Source organism: Limanda limanda, chromosome 5 (assembly GCF_963576545.1).
Source record: "Limanda limanda chromosome 5, fLimLim1.1, whole genome shotgun sequence".
Classification (NCBI taxonomy): domain Eukaryota; kingdom Metazoa; phylum Chordata; class Actinopteri; order Pleuronectiformes; family Pleuronectidae; genus Limanda; species Limanda limanda.
In genome coordinates, this window is record NC_083640.1 from 28,018,923 (window position 1) to 28,031,113 (window position 12,191).

Genomic DNA, 12,191 nt, shown 5'->3' on the forward strand with positions numbered 1-12,191 from the left:
AACTCTTTGGATGCTTATATACCCTCACAGTTATCCAAGATGGAACTTAATAAGTGTTTGATGGCATTTGTCATGCTGGATCTGTGTATTCTGAAGTTTGCCATATGCCATAACAGGTATACTTGAATCAAGTCAATGAGTCTGAAAGTGTAGAGTTTTCCTGAGATTTGGGCTCAACATGGCCTATGGTCCTGTTGGACCACAATTACCCAGAAATATTAGTTTTCCTCGCCGTCGATGCCATTCGACTGCCCAACTGTATGAAGTGGTAGGTTGTTGTTGTTGGAAGTAGTGTATGTGTATGTAAAGGGGATTTGAACTTTTTCAGAATTTTCCAACCAAAAGATGCATCTCTTGAATCCCGCAAGCTTAGACGGTAGAGCATCAGACTTTTAATCTGAGGGTCCAGGGTTCAAGTCCCTGTTCAGGCGGTAATTACACTTATCAGACTCTCATGGACAATCCTATTAGGTAGGGAATTAACGAAGCAGATCCTGTTCCACTTTCAAGTCTTTGGATGCTTATATATCCTCACAGTTATCCAATATAGAACTTAATAAGTGTTTGATGGCATTTGTCATGCTTGATCTGTGTCTTCTGAAGTTTGCCATATGCCATAACAGGTATACTTGAATCAAGTCAATGAGTCTGAAAGTGTAGAGTTTTCCTGAGATTTGGGCTCAACATGGCCTATGGTCCTGTTGGACCACAATTACCCAGAAATATTAGCTTCAGACTTTTAATCTGAGGGTCAGAGGTTCAATCTGACTCTCATGGACAATACTATTAGGTAGGGTAGTAACAAAGCAAGTCCTGTTCCACTATCAACTCTTTGGATGCTTATATACCCTCACAGTTATCCAAGATGGAACTTAATAAGTGTTTGATGGCATTTGTCATGCTGGATCTGTGTCTTCTGAAGTTTGCCATATGCAATTAAAGGTGTCAATGAGTCTGAAAGTGAAGTTTCACTGAGATTTGGGATCAACATGGCCTATGGTCCTGTTGGACCACAATTACCCAGAAATATTAGTTTTCCTCGCCGTCGATGCCATTCGACTGCCCAACTGTATGAAGTGGTAGGTTGTTGTTGGACGTAGTGTATGTAAAGGGGATTTGGACTTTTTCGGAATTTTCCATCAAAAAGATGCAGCTCTCGAAACCTGGATAGCTCAGACGGTAGAGCATCAGACTTTTAATCTGAGGGTCCAGGGTTCAAGTCCCTGTTCAGGCGGTATATTACTCTTATCGAATTCCCATGGACACTACTATTAGGTAGGGGATTAACAAAGCAGACCCTGTTCCACTTTCAAGTGTTTGGATGCTTATATATCCTCACAGTTATCCAATATGGAACTTTATAAGTGTTTGATGGCGTTTGTCATGCTGGATCTGTGTCTTCTGAAGTTTGCCATATGCCATAAAAGGTGTCAATGAGTCTGAAAGTTTAGTTTCACTGAGATTTAGGCTCAACATGGCCTATGGTCCTGTTGGACCACAAGTACCCAGAAATAATCGTTTTTCCTCGCTGTATATGCCCTTCGACTGCCCTTTGACTGCCCAACTGTCTGAAGTGGTAGGTTGTTGTTGTTGGAAGTAGTGTATGTGTATGTAAAGGACATATGGACTTTTTCAGAATTTTTCATCCAAAAGATGCAGCTATGAAGCCTGGATAGCTCAGACGGTAGAGCATCAGACTTTTAATCTGAGGGTCCGAGGTTCAATCTGACTCTCATGGACAATACTATTAGGTAGGGTAGTAACAAAGCAAGTCCTGTTCCACTATCAACTCTTTGGATGCTTATATACCCTCACAGTTATCCAAGATGGAACTTAATAAGTGTTTGATGGCATTTTGTCATGCTGGATCTGTGTCTTCTGAAGTTTGCCATGTGCCATAACAGGTATACTTGAATCAAGTCAATGAGTCTGAAAGTGTAGAGTTTTCCTGAGATTTGGGCTCAACATGGCCTATGGTCCTGTTGGACCACAATTACCCAGAAATATTAGTTTTCCTCGCCGTCGATGCCATTCGACTGCCCAACTGTATGAAGTGGTAGGTTGTTGTTGGACGTAGTGTATGTACAGGGGTTTTGGACTTTTTCAGAATTTTCCATCCAAAAGATGCAGCTCTCGAAGCCTGGATAGCTCAGACGGTAGAGCATCAGACTTTTAATCTGAGGGTCCAGGGTTCAAGTCCCTGTTCAGGCGGTAATTACTCTTATCAGACTCTCATGGACAATCCTATTAGGTAGGGGATTAACGAAGCAGATCCTGTTCCACTTTCAAGTCTTTGGATGCTTATATATCCTCACAGTTATCCAATATGGAACTTAATAAGTGTTTGATGGCATTTGTCATGCTTGATCTGTGTCTTCTGAAGTTTGCCATATGCCATAACAGGTATACTTGATACAAGTCAATGAGTCTGAAAGTGTAGAGTTTTCCTGAGATTTGGGCTCAACATGGCCTATGGTCCTGTTGGACCACAATTACCCAGAAATATTAGTTTTCCTCGCCGTCGATGCCATTCGACTGCCCAACTGTATGAAGTGGTAGGTTGTTGTTGTTGGACGTAGTGTATGTGTATGTAAAGGGGATTTGTACTTTTTCAGAATTTTCCATCCAAAAGATGCAGCTCTCGAAGCCTGGATAGCTCAGACGGTAGAGCATCAGACTTTTAATCTGAGGGTCCATGGTTCAAGTCCCTGTTCACGTGGTATATTACCCTTATCGGACTCCCATGGATACTACTATTAGGTAGGGGATTAACAAAGCAGATCCTGTTCCACTTTCAAGTCTTTGGATTCTTATATAACCTCACAGTTATCCAATATGGAACTTAATAAGTGTTTGATGGCATTTGTCATGCTTGATCTGTGTCTTCTGAAGTTTGCTATATGCCATAACAGGTATACTTGAATCAATTCAATGAGTCTGAAAGTGTAGAGTTTTCCTGAGCTTTGGGCTCAACATGGCCTATGGTCCTGTTGGACAACAATTACCCAGAAATATTAGTTTTTTCCTCGCCGTAGATGCCCTTCGACTGCCCAACTGTATGAAGTGGTAGGTTGTTGTTGTTGGACGTAGTGTATGTGTATGTAAAGGGGATTTGGACTTTTTGGGAAATTTCCATCCAAAAGATGCAGCTCTCGAAGCCTGGATAGCTCAGACGGTAGAGCATCAGACTTTTAATCTGAGGGTCCAGGGTGCAAGTCCATGTTCAGGCGATAATTACTCTTATCAGACTCTCATGGACAATACTATTAGGTAGGGGATTAACAAAGCAGATCCTGTTCCACTTTCAAGTGTTTGGATGCTTATATATCCTCACAGTTATCCAATATGGAACTTTATAAGTGTTTGATGGCGTTTGTCATGCTGGATCTGTGTCTTCTGAAGTTTGCCATATGCCATAAAAGGTGTCAATGAGTCTGAAAGTGTAGTTTCACTGAGATTTAGGCTCAACATGGCCTATGGTCCTGTTGGACCACAAGCACCCAGAAATAATCGTTTTTCCTCGCTGTAGATCCCCTTTGACTGCCCTTTGACGGCCCAACTGTATGAAGTGGTAGGTTGTTGTTGTTGGAAGTAGTGTATGTGTATGTAAAGGACATTTGGACTTTTTCAGAATTTTTTGATCCAAAAGATGCAGCTATGAAGCCTGGATAGCTCAGACGGTAGAGCTTCAGACTTTTAATCTGAGGGTCAGAGGTTCAATCTGACTCTCATGGACAATACTATTAGGTAGGGTAGTAACAAAGCAAGTCCTGTTCCACTATCAACTCTTTGGATGCTTATATACCCTCACAGTTATCCAAGATGGAACTTAATAAGTGTTTGATGGCATTTGTCATGCTGGATCTGTGTCTTCTGAAGTTTGCCATATGCAATTAAAGGTGTCAATGAGTCTGAAAGTGTAGTTTCACTGAGATTTGGGATCAACATGGCCTATGGTCCTGTTGGACCACAAGTACCCAGAAATAATCATTTTTCCTCGCTGTAGATGCCCTTCGACTGCCCTTTGACTGCCCAACTGTATGAAGTGGTAGGTTGTTGTTGTTGGACGTAGTGTATGTGTATGTAAAGGGGATTTGTACTTTTTCAGAATTTTCCATCCAAAAGATGCAGCTCTCGAAGCCTGGATAGCTCAGACGGTAGAGCATCAGACTTTTAATCTGAGGGTCAGAGGTTCAATCTGACTCTCATGTACAATACTATTAGGTAGGGGATTAACAAAGCAGATCCTGTTCCACTTTCAAGTGTTTGGATGCTTATATATCCTCACAGTTATCCAATATGGAACTTAATAAGTGTTTGATGGCATTTGTCATTCTGGATCTGTGTCTTCTGAAGTTTGCCATATGCAATTAAAGGTGTCAATGAGTCTGAAAGTGTAGTTTCACTGAGATTTGGGCTAACATGGCCTATGGTCCTGTTGGACCACAATTACCCAGAAATATTAGTTTTCCTCGCCGTCGATGCCATTCGACTGCCCAACTGTATGAAGTGGTAGGTTGTTGTTGGACGTAGTGTATGTGTATGTAAAGGGGATTTGGACTTTTTCAGAATTTTCCATCCAAAAGATGCAGCTCTCGAAGCCTGGATAGCTCAGACGGTAGAGCATCAGACTTTTAATCTGAGGGTCCAGGGTTCAAGTCCCTGTTCAGGCGGTAATTACTCTTATCAGACAGTCATGGACAATACTATTAGGTAGGGGATTAACAAAGCAGATCCTGTTCCACTTTCAAGTGTTTGGATTCTTATATACCCTCACAGTTATCCAAGATGGAACTTTGGAAGTGTTTGATGGCATTTGTCATGCTGGATCTGTGTCTTCTGAAGTTTGCCATGTGCCATAACAGGTATACTTGAATCAAGTCAATGAGTCTGAAAGTGTAGAGTTTTCCTGAGATTTGGGCTCAACATGGCCTATGGTCCTGTTGGACCACAATTACCCAGAAATATTAGCTTCAGACTTTTAATCTGAGGGTCAGAGGTTCAATCTGACTCTCATGGACAATTAATATTAGGTAGGGTAGTAACAAAGCAAGTCCTGTTCCACTATCAACTCTTTGGATGCTTATATACCCTCACAGTTATCCAAGATGGAACTTAATAAGTGTTTGATGGCATTTGTCATGCTGGATCTGTGTCTTCTGAAGTTTGCCATATGCAATTAAAGGTGTCAATGAGTCTGAAAGTGTAGTTTCACTGAGATTTGGGATCAACATGGCCTATGGTCCTGTTGGACCACAATTACCCAGAAATATTAGTTTTCCTCGCCGTCGATGCCATTCGACTGCCCAACTGTATGAAGTGGTAGGTTGTTGTTGGACGTAGTGTATGTAAAGGGGATTTGGACTTTTTCGGAATTTTCCATCAAAAAGATAGAGCTCTCGAAACCTGGATAGCTCAGACGGTAGAGCATCAGACTTTTAATCTGAGGGTCCAGGGTTCAAGTCCCTGTTCAGGCGGTATATTACTCTTATCGAATTCCCATGGACACTACTATTAGGTAGGGGATTAACAAAGCAGACCCTGTTCCACTTTCAAGTGTTTGGATGCTTATATATCCTCACAGTTATCCAATATGGAACTTTATAAGTGTTTGATGGCGTTTGTCATGCTGGATCTGTGTCTTCTGAAGTTTGCCATATGCCATAAAAGGTGTCAATGAGTCTGAAAGTTTAGTTTCACTGAGATTTAGGCTCAACATGGCCTATGGTCCTGTTGGACCACAAGTACCCAGAAATAATCGTTTTTCCTCGCTGTATATGCCCTTCGACTGCCCTTTGACTGCCCAACTGTCTGAAGTGGTAGGTTGTTGTTGTTGGAAGTAGTGTATGTGTATGTAAAGGACATATGGACTTTTTCAGAATTTTTCATCCAAAAGATGCAGCTATGAAGCCTGGATAGCTCAGACGGTAGAGCATCAGACTTTTAATCTGAGGGTCCGAGGTTCAATCTGACTCTCATGGACAATACTATTAGGTAGGGTAGTAACAAAGCAAGTCCTGTTCCACTATCAACTCTTTGGATGCTTATATACCCTCACAGTTATCCAAGATGGAACTTAATAAGTGTTTGATGGCATTTTGTCATGCTGGATCTGTGTCTTCTGAAGTTTGCCATGTGCCATAACAGGTATACTTGAATCAAGTCAATGAGTCTGAAAGTGTAGAGTTTTCCTGAGATTTGGGCTCAACATGGCCTATGGTCCTGTTGGACCACAATTACCCAGAAATATTAGTTTTCCTCGCCGTCGATGCCATTCGACTGCCCAACTGTATGAAGTGGTAGGTTGTTGTTGGACGTAGTGTATGTAAAGGGGTTTTGGACTTTTTCGGAATTTTCCATCCAAAAGATGCAGCTCTCGAAGCCTGGATAGCTCAGACGGTAGAGCATCAGACTTTTAATCTGAGGGTCCAGGGTTCAAGTCCCTGTTCAGGCGGTAATTACTCTTATCAGACTCTCATGGACAATCCTATTAGGTAGGGGATTAACGAAGCAGATCCTGTTCCACTTTCAAGTCTTTGGATGCTTATATATCCTCACAGTTATCCAATATGGAACTTAATAAGTGTTTGATGGCATTTGTCATGCTTGATCTGTGTCTTCTGAAGTTTGCCATATGCCATAACAGGTATACTTGATACAAGTCAATGAGTCTGAAAGTGTAGAGTTTTCCTGAGATTTGGGCTCAACATGGCCTATGGTCCTGTTGGACCACAATTACCCAGAAATATTAGTTTTCCTCGCCGTCGATGCCATTCGACTGCCCAACTGTATGAAGTGGTAGGTTGTTGTTGTTGGACGTAGTGTATGTGTATGTAAAGGGGATTTGTACTTTTTCAGAATTTTCCATCCAAAAGATGCAGCTCTCGAAGCCTGGATAGCTCAGACGGTAGAGCATCAGACTTTTAATCTGAGGGTCCATTGTTCAAGTCCCTGTTCAGGTGGTATATTACCCTTATCGGACTCCCATGGATACTACTATTAGGTAGGGGATTAACAAAGCAGATCCTGTTCCACTTTCAAGTCTTTGGATTCTTATATAACCTCACAGTTATCCAATATGGAACTTAATAAGTGTTTGATGGCATTTGTCATGCTTGATCTGTGTCTTCTGAAGTTTGCTATATGCCATAACAGGTATACTTGAATCAATTCAATGAGTCTGAAAGTGTAGAGTTTTCCTGAGCTTTGGGCTAAACATGGCCTATGGTCCTGTTGGACAACAATTACCCAGAAATATTAGTTTTTTCCTCGCCGTAGATGCCCTTCGACTGCCCAACTGTATGAAGTGGTAGGTTGTTGTTGTTGGACGTAGTGTATGTGTATGTAAAGGGGATTTGGACTTTTTGGGAAATTTCCATCCAAAAGATGCAGCTCTCGAAGCCTGGATAGCTCAGACGGTAGAGCATCAGACTTTTAATCTGAGGGTCCAGGGTGCAAGTCCCTGTTCAGGCGATAATTACTCTTATCAGACTCTCATGGACAATACTATTAGGTAGGGGATTAACAAAGCAGATCCTGTTCCACTTTCAAGTGTTTGGATGCTTATATATCCTCACAGTTATCCAATATGGAACTTTATAAGTGTTTGATGGCGTTTGTCATGCTGGATCTGTGTCTTCTGAAGTTTGCCATATGCCATAAAAGGTGTCAATGAGTCTGAAAGTGTAGTTTCACTGAGATTTAGGCTCAACATGGCCTATGGTCCTGTTGGACCACAAGTACCCAGAAATAATCGTTTTTCCTCGCTGTAGATCCCCTTTGACTGCCCTTTGACGGCCCAACTGTATGAAGTGGTAGGTTGTTGTTGTTGGAAGTAGTGTATGTGTATGTAAAGGACATTTGGACTTTTTCAGAATTTTTTGATCCAAAAGATGCAGCTATGAAGCCTGGATAGCTCAGACGGTAGAGCTTCAGACTTTTAATCTGAGGGTCAGAGGTTCAATCTGACTCTCATGGACAATACTATTAGGTAGGGTAGTAACAAAGCAAGTCCTGTTCCACTATCAACTCTTTGGATGCTTATATACCCTCACAGTTATCCAAGATGGAACTTAATAAGTGTTTGATGGCATTTGTCATGCTGGATCTGTGTATTCTGAAGTTTGCCATATGCCATAACAGGTATACTTGAATCAAGTCAATGAGTCTGAAAGTGTAGAGTTTTCCTGAGATTTGGGCTCAACATGGCCTATGGTCCTGTTGGACCACAATTACCCAGAAATATTAGTTTTCCTCGCCGTCGATGCCATTCGACTGCCCAACTGTATGAAGTGGTAGGTTGTTGTTGTTGGAAGTAGTGTATGTGTATGTAAAGGGGATTTGAACTTTTTCAGAATTTTCCAACCAAAAGATGCATCTCTTGAATCCCGCAAGCTTAGACGGTAGAGCATCAGACTTTTAATCTGAGGGTCCAGGGTTCAAGTCCCTGTTCAGGCGGTAATTACACTTATCAGACTCTCATGGACAATCCTATTAGGTAGGGAATTAACGAAGCAGATCCTGTTCCACTTTCAAGTCTTTGGATGCTTATATATCCTCACAGTTATCCAATATAGAACTTAATAAGTGTTTGATGGCATTTGTCATGCTTGATCTGTGTCTTCTGAAGTTTGCCATATGCCATAACAGGTATACTTGAATCAAGTCAATGAGTCTGAAAGTGTAGAGTTTTCCTGAGATTTGGGCTCAACATGGCCTATGGTCCTGTTGGACCACAATTACCCAGAAATATTAGCTTCAGACTTTTAATCTGAGGGTCAGAGGTTCAATCTGACTCTCATGGACAATACTATTAGGTAGGGTAGTAACAAAGCAAGTCCTGTTCCACTATCAACTCTTTGGATGCTTATATACCCTCACAGTTATCCAAGATGGAACTTAATAAGTGTTTGATGGCATTTGTCATGCTGGATCTGTGTCTTCTGAAGTTTGCCATATGCAATTAAAGGTGTCAATGAGTCTGAAAGTGAAGTTTCACTGAGATTTGGGATCAACATGGCCTATGGTCCTGTTGGACCACAATTACCCAGAAATATTAGTTTTCCTCGCCGTCGATGCCATTCGACTGCCCAACTGTATGAAGTGGTAGGTTGTTGTTGGACGTAGTGTATGTAAAGGGGATTTGGACTTTTTCGGAATTTTCCATCAAAAAGATGCAGCTCTCGAAACCTGGATAGCTCAGACGGTAGAGCATCAGACTTTTAATCTGAGGGTCCAGGGTTCAAGTCCCTGTTCAGGCGGTATATTACTCTTATCGAATTCCCATGGACACTACTATTAGGTAGGGGATTAACAAAGCAGACCCTGTTCCACTTTCAAGTGTTTGGATGCTTATATATCCTCACAGTTATCCAATATGGAACTTTATAAGTGTTTGATGGCGTTTGTCATGCTGGATCTGTGTCTTCTGAAGTTTGCCATATGCCATAAAAGGTGTCAATGAGTCTGAAAGTTTAGTTTCACTGAGATTTAGGCTCAACATGGCCTATGGTCCTGTTGGACCACAAGTACCCAGAAATAATCGTTTTTCCTCGCTGTATATGCCCTTCGACTGCCCTTTGACTGCCCAACTGTCTGAAGTGGTAGGTTGTTGTTGTTGGAAGTAGTGTATGTGTATGTAAAGGACATATGGACTTTTTCAGAATTTTTCATCCAAAAGATGCAGCTATGAAGCCTGGATAGCTCAGACGGTAGAGCATCAGACTTTTAATCTGAGGGTCCGAGGTTCAATCTGACTCTCATGGACAATACTATTAGGTAGGGTAGTAACAAAGCAAGTCCTGTTCCACTATCAACTCTTTGGATGCTTATATACCCTCACAGTTATCCAAGATGGAACTTAATAAGTGTTTGATGGCATTTTGTCATGCTGGATCTGTGTCTTCTGAAGTTTGCCATGTGCCATAACAGGTATACTTGAATCAAGTCAATGAGTCTGAAAGTGTAGAGTTTTCCTGAGATTTGGGCTCAACATGGCCTATGGTCCTGTTGGACCACAATTACCCAGAAATATTAGTTTTCCTCGCCGTCGATGCCATTCGACTGCCCAACTGTATGAAGTGGTAGGTTGTTGTTGGACGTAGTGTATGTAAAGGGGTTTTGGACTTTTTCAGAATTTTCCATCCAAAAGATGCAGCTCTCGAAGCCTGGATAGCTCAGACGGTAGAGCATCAGACTTTTAATCTGAGGGTCCAGGGTTCAAGTCCCTGTTCAGGCGGTAATTACTCTTATCAGACTCTCATGGACAATCCTATTAGGTAGGGGATTAACGAAGCAGATCCTGTTCCACTTTCAAGTCTTTGGATGCTTATATATCCTCACAGTTATCCAATATGGAACTTAATAAGTGTTTGATGGCATTTGTCATGCTTGATCTGTGTCTTCTGAAGTTTGCCATATGCCATAACAGGTATACTTGATACAAGTCAATGAGTCTGAAAGTGTAGAGTTTTCCTGAGATTTGGGCTCAACATGGCCTATGGTCCTGTTGGACCACAATTACCCAGAAATATTAGTTTTCCTCGCCGTCGATGCCATTCGACTGCCCAACTGTATGAAGTGGTAGGTTGTTGTTGTTGGACGTAGTGTATGTGTATGTAAAGGGGATTTGTACTTTTTCAGAATTTTCCATCCAAAAGATGCAGCTCTCGAAGCCTGGATAGCTCAGACGGTAGAGCATCAGACTTTTAATCTGAGGGTCCATGGTTCAAGTCCCTGTTCACGTGGTATATTACCCTTATCGGACTCCCATGGATACTACTATTAGGTAGGGGATTAACAAAGCAGATCCTGTTCCACTTTCAAGTCTTTGGATTCTTATATAACCTCACAGTTATCCAATATGGAACTTAATAAGTGTTTGATGGCATTTGTCATGCTTGATCTGTGTCTTCTGAAGTTTGCTATATGCCATAACAGGTATACTTGAATCAATTCAATGAGTCTGAAAGTGTAGAGTTTTCCTGAGCTTTGGGCTCAACATGGCCTATGGTCCTGTTGGACAACAATTACCCAGAAATATTAGTTTTTTCCTCGCCGTAGATGCCCTTCGACTGCCCAACTGTATGAAGTGGTAGGTTGTTGTTGTTGGACGTAGTGTATGTGTATGTAAAGGGGATTTGGACTTTTTGGGAAATTTCCATCCAAAAGATGCAGCTCTCGAAGCCTGGATAGCTCAGACGGTAGAGCATCAGACTTTTAATCTGAGGGTCCAGGGTGCAAGTCCATGTTCAGGCGATAATTACTCTTATCAGACTCTCATGGACAATACTATTAGGTAGGGGATTAACAAAGCAGATCCTGTTCCACTTTCAAGTGTTTGGATGCTTATATATCCTCACAGTTATCCAATATGGAACTTTATAAGTGTTTGATGGCGTTTGTCATGCTGGATCTGTGTCTTCTGAAGTTTGCCATATGCCATAAAAGGTGTCAATGAGTCTGAAAGTGTAGTTTCACTGAGATTTAGGCTCAACATGGCCTATGGTCCTGTTGGACCACAAGCACCCAGAAATAATCGTTTTTCCTCGCTGTAGATCCCCTTTGACTGCCCTTTGACGGCCCAACTGTATGAAGTGGTAGGTTGTTGTTGTTGGAAGTAGTGTATGTGTATGTAAAGGACATTTGGACTTTTTCAGAATTTTTTGATCCAAAAGATGCAGCTATGAAGCCTGGATAGCTCAGACGGTAGAGCTTCAGACTTTTAATCTGAGGGTCAGAGGTTCAATCTGACTCTCATGGACAATACTATTAGGTAGGGTAGTAACAAAGCAAGTCCTGTTCCACTATCAACTCTTTGGATGCTTATATACCCTCACAGTTATCCAAGATGGAACTTAATAAGTGTTTGATGGCATTTGTCATGCTGGATCTGTGTCTTCTGAAGTTTGCCATATGCAATTAAAGGTGTCAATGAGTCTGAAAGTGTAGTTTCACTGAGATTTGGGATCAACATGGCCTATGGTCCTGTTGGACCACAAGTACCCAGAAATAATCATTTTTCCTCGCTGTAGATGCCCTTCGACTGCCCTTTGACTGCCCAACTGTATGAAGTGGTAGGTTGTTGTTGTTGGACGTAGTGTATGTGTATGTAAAGGGGATTTGTACTTTTTCAGAATTTTCCATCCAAAAGATGCAGCTCTCGAAGCCTGGATAGCTCAGACGGTAGAGCA

General features: G+C 41.7%; 1 protein-coding gene and 13 non-coding genes across 14 annotated transcripts in view; all 14 read left to right on the plus strand.

Moving 5' to 3' along the window:
* The window catches only part of pnpla7b (patatin-like phospholipase domain containing 7b), a 78,803-nt gene that overhangs the window by 32,764 nt on the left and 33,848 nt on the right, over window positions 1–12,191 (plus strand). The window lies entirely within an intron of this gene.
* Window positions 1,162–1,234, plus strand: trnak-uuu (transfer RNA lysine (anticodon UUU)). Its single transcript has one exon. It is a non-coding gene; the product is annotated as a tRNA-Lys (tRNA).
* trnak-uuu (transfer RNA lysine (anticodon UUU)) lies at window positions 2,139–2,211 on the plus strand. Its single transcript has one exon. It is a non-coding gene; the product is annotated as a tRNA-Lys (tRNA).
* Window positions 2,647–2,719, plus strand: trnak-uuu (transfer RNA lysine (anticodon UUU)). The gene has a single exon. It is a non-coding gene; the product is annotated as a tRNA-Lys (tRNA).
* On the plus strand, window positions 3,158–3,230 carry trnak-uuu (transfer RNA lysine (anticodon UUU)). The gene has a single exon. It is a non-coding gene; the product is annotated as a tRNA-Lys (tRNA).
* On the plus strand, window positions 4,601–4,673 carry trnak-uuu (transfer RNA lysine (anticodon UUU)). The gene has a single exon. It is a non-coding gene; the product is annotated as a tRNA-Lys (tRNA).
* Window positions 5,405–5,477, plus strand: trnak-uuu (transfer RNA lysine (anticodon UUU)). The gene has a single exon. It is a non-coding gene; the product is annotated as a tRNA-Lys (tRNA).
* Window positions 6,382–6,454, plus strand: trnak-uuu (transfer RNA lysine (anticodon UUU)). The gene has a single exon. It is a non-coding gene; the product is annotated as a tRNA-Lys (tRNA).
* On the plus strand, window positions 6,890–6,962 carry trnak-uuu (transfer RNA lysine (anticodon UUU)). The gene has a single exon. It is a non-coding gene; the product is annotated as a tRNA-Lys (tRNA).
* Window positions 7,401–7,473, plus strand: trnak-uuu (transfer RNA lysine (anticodon UUU)). Its single transcript has one exon. It is a non-coding gene; the product is annotated as a tRNA-Lys (tRNA).
* Window positions 9,188–9,260, plus strand: trnak-uuu (transfer RNA lysine (anticodon UUU)). Its single transcript has one exon. It is a non-coding gene; the product is annotated as a tRNA-Lys (tRNA).
* trnak-uuu (transfer RNA lysine (anticodon UUU)) lies at window positions 10,165–10,237 on the plus strand. The gene has a single exon. It is a non-coding gene; the product is annotated as a tRNA-Lys (tRNA).
* On the plus strand, window positions 10,673–10,745 carry trnak-uuu (transfer RNA lysine (anticodon UUU)). The gene has a single exon. It is a non-coding gene; the product is annotated as a tRNA-Lys (tRNA).
* On the plus strand, window positions 11,184–11,256 carry trnak-uuu (transfer RNA lysine (anticodon UUU)). Its single transcript has one exon. It is a non-coding gene; the product is annotated as a tRNA-Lys (tRNA).